Raw genomic sequence first — 8,072 nt, 5'->3', positions numbered from 1 at the left:
CATTGTGAAAGTGAAACAGACAGAAACTGGCAACTAATTCCACATGGGCTGACAAATAAGGATGATTCAAATTTGATTTTTTAAAGTAAATTTATCGGGGTGACATTGATTAATAAAATTATATAGGTTTCAAGTGTACAATTCAATAATCCATCATCTGTATATGGCACTGTGTGTTCACCACCCAATATTTGCCCCCCTTTACCCTTATTCACTTTAATTTTAAGCCTGGTGAGCTAGGTAAAATTTAGAAACCATTCATTGATGTAGTACAATCAGAAGAAAGAGGAGTTGGTGAAATACTGTTGAATGGAATAGTTTAGTTTGTTTGTTTTTAGTCCTGAAGCCATTGCTTCACGTCCTGGATGTGGTCAGTATCTTGGTGTGGTGGGAGGAGCCTGGTACAACGAAGATAACCTAGGCTTTGGAGCCAGGTGTCCTGGAATCAAATCATTGCTTCTTCTCTCATTGGGTGTACCATTGAGGGCAGGTCACATGGTGATTTTAAGTTTTCATTTCTCAGTTTATAATAAACTATCTTGTGTCTACTAAAGGAGCTCAGTATGATCATATGATTCTAAGATGCTTTTTGCCACACAGAAAGGAATGTCCAGCTACTTCATTTGCTTTTAGTGTTATGGGTCCCATCATCCCCATCTTGGCCTTCTTTCTACACCACCACATAGCTATATTTCAACAACCTAAAATTCTTCTTTCACACTCAAGGACTAGGAATGTTAGCTGTTGTTTGCTTGTTATCATTATTTGATCTATCCTGTCTGCCTAGTACTATTGTTAAGCTCAAGCAGCACAATGAATAAGAACGTTCCTGGTAAGTTAAATAATTCCACACCTAAGTAGTCATTTTACCAGAATGAAAAATTCTCAAAGTATGATATTGTCTATTTTGTTCAGTACAGTATTCCCAGGATGGTGCACAATGCACGGCACAGAGGTGGTTCTGCTTTACATGGTTTCAGTTACCCATGGTCAGTGGCAGTCCAAAATATTAAATGGAAAATTCCAGGAATAAATAATTCATAAGTTTTAAATTGTACACCATACTGATTAGTGTGATGAAATTTCTCCTGCTCTATCCCACCTGGGACATGAATCATCCTTTTGTCCAGTAACTCTGCGCTGAAGATGCTCCCCTCCTGTTAGTCATTTAGTAGTTGTCTTAATTATCAGATTGGTTATGAGAGAGATCGAGAGAGATCAGATTCACATAGCTTTTATTACAGTGCATTGTTACAATTCTTTATTATTGCTTATTGTTCTTAATCTCTTACTGTGCCTAATTTATAAATTAAAATTTATTATAGGTATATATGTATAGAGAAAAACATGTATTCCTATATAAATATAGATATAAACATATATATATTATATATGTATAAAATATATAGGGTATATAGGGTTTGGTACTACCTGTGGTTTCAGGCATCCACTAAGGTGTCTTGGAACATATACCCCACAAATAAGAGGGGACTCCTATACGTCTTTGCCTCACATTGCATACAGATTAACAAAGTATTTTCAAATATCAATTTGACTCTCTCAAACCTTCTTAAACGGTAGTCAGAGAATGTATTATTATTCCTATTGTTACAGAAAAAAATAGAGGGTCAGGAATATTTAAGGGATATGCCATAGGTCACATATGCAGTTGGTGGTAGCACTGAGACTTAGAGCAATTCTGACCCCAAATTCAGCATTCATTCAACCACAATCTACTTTCCTTTCCACTTCTGATGCCAAGCTACATGCTTGCACTCGTAAAAGTGCATAAACTACATTATAATCAATGAGTCTGCAAATGTGTGATAATTTTAGTCTCCACATCTCCATCTTCTGGATAAATCTGCAACTGAATTACCTGATTCTGCTATAGTACTTGCTGTATTTCAAGATGCTTTCACAGTTTGTATAATCCAGTTTTAGGCCTGGTTTTGCCATCAACAACTTGTGTGACCTTAAGAAGATACTTAACCTCTTCGGATTATTAGTTTTAAAAAAGGGAGATTGGGCTACATGATTGTTCAGATCCCCTTCAAATCTGACATTTTCTTATTATTCTATCTCTATCAGTCACATCTATTTCCCTATTTCAAAGGGTCTCTGGTCGAAAATGAGTCCAGAGAACAATTAGATGATGTACCAATTGGTGACAGAGAAGGTCTTTCTTATTTTCACACTCTATCACATTTCTTTGGAAAATAGATCAACTATCAAATAGGGTGGATCCTGGGACACCTAAATGTTATCCATCTGATATCAATCATTCTAAATCACTGGTTCTCATGCTTCAACATAGAGACCTAAGAAAAGGCATCCTAATTATTGAAAGGGTTCTGAAACCCCAAACAGACTAGATAAAAAGCACGTAGAAGTATTTTTAAACATATGTAGATGATGTACTATTAAAGCATAATAGATTTTTGTCATTATGCATTTTTTTACCCAATGGCTACTGTAAGTATCATAAATATCTTGTGGGGAGTGTACAAAATATTTTGATCATATAAAACGGTCATCATAGTTGTTTGATATTTTCTGGTCTAAATAGATTATTTTTTCTGTTCTTAAGTAAATATCAGTGATAAAGAAATTATAGAGAAAAATGATTATCAAGCAAGGCAAGATTTTAGAGTGTTGGTTTTGATAGGAAAGAGACAGCTGTAGCATCTAAAATTTAAAAATTATACCAAGAAGAATATGGAATTAGCCAGCTACCTGGAACTACAGCCTGTTCTTTTCATGAGAATGTTAGGTCTATACCTATCAGAATAAATATAACCATCCCAAAGGCTTCAGAGAGTCATTCGCTTGGAATAAACTACATTCCAGTTATCTACTATGCAATTGCTATCTCAGGTTATTGAAAGAGGTTGATAACTCCAAAGATTTCAGCTGACTCAGACTGACAAAGGGGAATACAATTGTTTAAAATGTGGTTGTTGTTGTTGTTGTTGTTGTTGTTGTTGTTGTTAAGTGGAGAAGAAGGTATCCTGCTAAGAGAGTAAAAGGGTTTTAATACTTTATAAATATTTTTTTTTCAAAAACAAAGGGCCATCCTAGAGTCCTTAAATGGGCAGTTACATGAAAAATTCAATTTTTAAACAATTTATATATTGAGTAAAACATCTCTTTTTAAAGACTGATGTTTGTTTTTACTCCAAATAAGGGACTCGATTTATTGTGTCTTTGCCTAGGAGAGTGTGTCTTTACCTCGGTAACAGAGGTAGCAATAGTGAACTCATTTGAGGATATACCATGCTTTGGTGACTGTATATCATTGAAATATCATATTCTCATGAGAATAGAGGAATGCTCAATGATTCATTAACTTATAATCCTTCTACCAAAAAACCTAAACAGTCACCATACAAAATAATTTGAAAATCTGGAGAATCTTTATATTGTCCAGAGATTATATATAATATACAAATATTATATATAGTATATGTATGTGTATATTTATATATGTATATGTCTACATTATGTTTATGTATGTACTTTATGAAAATTTGATATATGCATCTATCATAAATACAAATATACATACATGAATGTAAATGTATATACATGTTTACATATATGTGTGTATGTATGCATATACTCTCTCTGAGACAAACTCTCAAATGGAGGAGTAACTGAATAATTGAACAGCACTATAAAAAAGTCTTACAAAATTCTACCATATGGTACAGCAGTTCCTCCTTATCTGTGGAGGATACATTCCAAGACCCCCAGTGGATGCCTGAAACTACAGATAGTACCGAACCCTATATATACTGTTTTTTCCCTATACATATAACTATAATAAAGCTTAATTTATTAATTAGGTACAGTAAGAGATTAATAATAATAACTAATACAAAAATAGAACAATTATAACAATATACTATAACAAAAGTAGGTGAATGTGGCATTATTAAGTAAAATAAGAGTTATTTGAACACAACTTCTGCAATACCGCAATAGCCATCGGATAACCAAGATGGCTACTACTAAATGGCTGACTGGAGGGGAGAGTATACAACGTGGAGATGATGGACAAAGGGATGATTCATGTCCCAGGTGGACTAATTGACAAAAAGGTACCTTTGTTGTCTGACTTATCTTCATTGAATATAAAAATAGTACTGCTCTATCCCTAAAAAGTTTTGCTCCACTGGCAGTGATCACATACTTTGAGAGATTTCTGTCATGGCTGCAGTACATATCAGTAATATTTCATATCTATTTTCCTTTGTTGGTAAGATTAATAAAAGCACTAATTGGCCTCTTTAAAAATATTCTTATGATTCTGAAATAATAAACAGTTTATGATTGATGAAGCCACAAGACCTAAAGAACTTCCGCAGAATGTAGAAAAGAATAAACTATGGCAAGAAAGCATAACAATGATGAATTTGTCGAGGCAGTTTTTCCTTTTGTGGTAGACAGGGTACAACCCATTACTCATATAAATGGGAATTTCATCATAGTTTTGGTCACTGTGGTAATATCACCCCAATCTTGGCAACAAAATATACATATACCCACAAATTCCAACCACGCCCTCTAGAAAACAGAAACTAAGAATCCCAAATCCAAGATTTCTTTATTAATACAGTCATACGTTTTAACTGTGAGCATTTTTTCTGTCTCTTTTATATCTACAGATATTTGAATCAAAATATTTCTGAGCTCAAATAAAAATCTTAACATGCTCAAGAGATTTAAACTGCTGGTGTTGAAATGGGAAAGTGAGCATATCCCATAACAGCCAATTTTGTTACTTCTCAGAATCCTTGGGCTATGGACTGATTCAGAAGAAAATGAAAGAGACAGAAAAATTGCTTCCAACATATTCTCATTCTGTGTCTCCCACACTCTGAGTCCGCTTATGTAAAGGAATTGCCAGAACTTTAAGTCTGAAGAAATATAATTCAGAATTGTGCCAAACTTCCTCAGAATGGCTACTTGTCAGGGATTGTGACCTGCCTTATAGAAAACCATCTGAATTGGATGGAAAGATGAGTGTATTTTATAACTAAGATCTCAAACAGAACTAAAGATTATAGCCTTGATTTTTTTTTTTTTTCCTTCTTAGTTGGGTCACTTCTGTAAAACAAGCTAAACAACTTCCAGTTGGTCATTTGCTTTACTGCTTTTATAGCATAGTGCTAGAAGAACAAAATTAAGATTAAAGGCTGTGAGATATTTTCCTGAAACTAGAGAGTATAAATCCAGATTTTCCTTCCTCTTATGACATTGAACTATATCTTTTTTTTATGCCTGTTCCACAAGAACCTAAGAGATCCTAAAATGCACTGTATACTTAGGTTCAAGTCCTAGCACATAAAAAGTGGTAAAAAAAAATATGTTCGATTAGCGCATTAGTAAGAAAAACAGGGCTGGTTCTAGTTACTATTTCCTATTAAATTTATCTAACAAATATTGATTTATAATATGGCATTTACTATAGAGATATTAGAAACAAAAATTGGTGCCTTAATGGGGTTTGTATTCTAATTGGATGAGTGTGTGAGAGACAAAAAACAAAACACATGAGCAAAAACTGTATTATGATGGTGATAACTGCTAAAAAGAAAATCACAGAAGGAGTATAGAGACTGGAAGTGGGTTTCAGATTTTAGATAGAGTAGCCTGCAAATGCCTTATCTACAGGGTGACCTGACTCAAGAGTTGAAGAAAGTGAAGGAGTGAAACATAAAGATATTTGGAAGAAGAGTTCAGCCACGGAAAACAGCAAGTGCCAAGTCCCAGAGGCAGGAACGTTCTTGAAGTGCTTGTGGAAAAGCCTAAAGGCCAGTGTTGCTGAAAGAGACCAAACATGAGGGAGAATGGGAGTAGATGAGATCAGGCCAGGTCAAGACTTTAAGGCCTGACCAACCCCTGTAGTTTGTATTTTGGCTTTTTTTCATAGTAAGATTAGAGGACTATGGAGGGTTTTGAGGAAGGAAATGACACACACAGATCTCTGTTTTAGCAAAATCACTTCAGCAGCTGAGTTGAGAATGAATAGATGGGGAGCAAAGCAAAAGTTGGGAGTCACTTAAGTGAGGGTTCTTGCATTCACCCAGGTGAAATATGATGCAACTGATGACAAGTGGTTACATTTTAGATATGTTTTTACAAGAGACAATAGGATTTTCTTGTAGAAGAAATGGTAGGTGTGAGAGAGGGAGAAAGGCATCAAAAATTATTTTAAAATTTTCAACCTGAATAACTAGAAAAATGATGGTTCAATTAAATGAGATGTTGAAGGAATGACGTGATAAGTGGTTCTGGGGGACGATCAAGAGCTTGGATTTCCAAAAAACAGTATGGGGTTTCCTCAAAAAAATTAAGAATAGAGTTACCATATGATCTAGCAATCACTCTTCTGGGTCTCTACCCAAAAAACATTTATCTGTGAAGATATATGTACCCTGATGTTCACTGAAGCAGTATTCATGGTGGCCAAGACATGGAAACAATCAAAGTGTCTTTTGATAGATGACTGGATAAATATGTGGTACATATATAAAATGGAATGTTAGCCATAAGAAAAGATGAAATACTGCCATTTGTGACCATATGGATGGACTTTGTGATTATCATGCTAAATGAGATAAGTTGGATGGAAAAAGTTGAGAACCATATGATTTCGCTCCTATGTGGGATATAAAACTAAAAGCAACAAATAAACAAAACAAACAAACAGAGACTCATGGACACGAACAACGGTTTAGTGGTAACCAAATGGAAGCAGGGAGGCGGGGAGTAGATATCTTTAATGAAGATATTTTGGCGAGTACCAGTGATGACATATGTTCAACTCTAAAATAATGTAATATCTAAACACAAACATTGAAAGACATGAAAAATCACGCTATCTGATATGATGATCAAAGAAAGTATTTGAATCTGGGACACATGGTTGCAGAATTTAGATTAGTACAAACAAAATGTTGAGGAGAATTGAATTTTATCTTGTGGTTTTGGGGGGAACAATGGTATATTCATATGATTATGGAGATGAATGAGAAATAAGTTTTAAATTAATCCAATTGTGGCTCATTTTTATTGCTATGTTAAGGCATTTAGCCTTGATTGTATAGTCAGTCTTAACTGATCAAAGGATTTTGAGCGAAAGAGCCACATGATCAGTTCTGTGCCTCACAAAGTTAATGGCAGTATGAAGTGAAAATTGTAGTGAGGCAAGACCGGTAGATAGGAGACTAGAGAAGAAACAACGGCAGTAATTCAGAAGCAGCAGACTCATATGCCCAACGGCCAGCTGGTCTCTCAATTGGTATCTCAATTTCATCCTCACATATTGAAATCCAAGCTCTTTTTTTAATTAAAATTATTGAGGTGACATTAGTAAATAAAATTACATAGGTTTCAAGTGTACAGTCCAATAATGTGTTATATGTATACTGCATTGTGTGTTCACCATCCAAAGTTAAATTTCCTTCCAATACCATATTCTCTGTCTCATACAGCACCTTGTAGAATGCCTTGCATAGTAGACACTCAGTTTGTGGACATTAATTAGCTCCACGGAAGGTATAGAAATCTTCAAATAAAAACAAAGTTTCATTTTTTCTGATTCCAGAGGTTGTAGTTTTATGTTTGTTCCCTAAGTTATATATTTCTTTAGGCTTTTTTCCCCTAATATTATAGTTTTACATAGCCATAAAGCAATGATTAAAACTAGAAAATTACATTTAATACAATATGATGAAATGATTTACCTATCTTATTGAAAATGCACCATATTTCCCACTAAGGTTCTTTTCTGATCCAGGATCCAACTTATCCCACATTGCATTAGTTGGATATCTGAGTTTCCTCCAATGGATGACAGTTCCACAGTCTTTCTTTGTCTTTCCTGACCGTGAAACTTAAAAAGTCCTGGTCAGTTATTCTGTAGCATATACCTCAGTCTGTATTTGTGTGATGTATTCTCATAACTAGGTTAAAGTTATACAGTGGGGAGAGATTATATCAGAAATGATGTATCTTTCCAAGTACTTCACATGAGAGAACCCAATCTATTTTCTGTTACTTTT

The 8,072-nt window shown here is 34.5% G+C and overlaps 1 protein-coding gene across 2 annotated transcripts in view; it reads right to left on the bottom strand.

The window, feature by feature from the left end:
- Positions 1-8,072, bottom strand: part of IL1RAPL1 (interleukin 1 receptor accessory protein like 1) — a 1,242,120-nt gene that overhangs the window by 721,315 nt on the left and 512,733 nt on the right. The window lies entirely within an intron of this gene.

The sequence above is a fragment of the Pteropus alecto genome, unplaced genomic scaffold (assembly GCF_000325575.1).
Source record: "Pteropus alecto unplaced genomic scaffold, ASM32557v1 scaffold301, whole genome shotgun sequence".
Taxonomy (NCBI): Eukaryota; Metazoa; Chordata; class Mammalia; order Chiroptera; family Pteropodidae; genus Pteropus; species Pteropus alecto.
The sequence above is the reverse complement of the archived record's forward strand: the minus strand, read 5'-3'. Positions and strand labels throughout refer to the sequence as shown.